This window comes from Myotis brandtii, unplaced genomic scaffold, assembly GCF_000412655.1.
Source record: "Myotis brandtii unplaced genomic scaffold, ASM41265v1 scaffold7788, whole genome shotgun sequence".
In the NCBI taxonomy this organism is placed as follows: Eukaryota; Metazoa; Chordata; class Mammalia; order Chiroptera; family Vespertilionidae; genus Myotis; species Myotis brandtii.
This window is the reverse complement of record NW_005371124.1, coordinates 11185-12265: the sequence shown is the minus strand read 5'-3', so window position 1 is coordinate 12265 and position 1081 is coordinate 11185.

The following is a 1081-nucleotide window of genomic DNA, read 5'->3' as shown; positions in this document are numbered from 1 at the left end:
TGTTTATCAGCCATTTGTATATTTCCTCTTAATTATCTCTTGATACCCTTTGATTATTTGGGGAGAGCTGTTTATTTTTTTCTTAGTCTTAAAATATTAGAATTAACCTTTTATCTATTATGTTACAAATGCTCTTTATTAAAATATGTTTTCATTGATTTCAGAGAAGAAGGGAGAGGGAGGGAGAGAGAGAAACATCAATGATGAGAGAGAATCATTGATTGGCTGCTTCCTGCACACCCGCTACTGGGGATCTTGCCCACAACTCCAGCCTGTGCCCTGACCTGGAATCGAACCCTGACCTTGGCATTGAAATTTATGAGGCCAAAGCTGACAGAATTTTTCTATGGAGCCTCCATGGGGACATAGAGTGATAAGGGCCTCCCTGATCCCGAGGCTATAAGATAATCCAGAGAGTTTTCTTCTTGTGCTTCTAGAGTTTTATGTTGTACACTAGGAGCCCAGTGCATGAATTCGTGCACCTTGAAAGTAACTGTGGGCCATGACCCTATGGTGGGTATAGGGGCAGGTCTCAGCCCATCCTCCAGTTCCCCCACCCGGCCCCTCCCACCGTGGCTCCTTGTCCCCTGTCTGCCAGCAGCCCTGCTCCTGCCACCGCCACTTCCACACTCTGACAGTGCTGATCCCGCTTGCAACTGCTCGTGGCGCAGAGCAATTGGTGCAGGCGCCAGCAGCGGGTTCGAGCAGAGGCTGCTGCCCCAATTGCCCCTCAGGAGCAGGGGGAGGTGGAGAAGCCCTGAAGGGCAATCGAGGGCGGCAACCACCTCTCACACCCACTGACGGCGCCAAGAGATGGAACTGGTGCCGGGCGCCTGCAGCGAGTGCGAGTGCGAGTGGGGACAGCGCCAGCATCAGGTGTGAGCAGCGGGCAGGACCACGGAGCATGGGAACAAAGAATTTTCAGTAACAACCAGAGGCTTTCCCCGGTGACAGTGATCAGCACCCCACCTTGGTCTGGCAACCCCGCTCACCTGCTCCACCATCCCACTGCAGCCCATGCCTGCCATGTTCTGTGCACACCCCCTGGTGGTCAGTGCACATCATAGTGACCTGTTGTTTT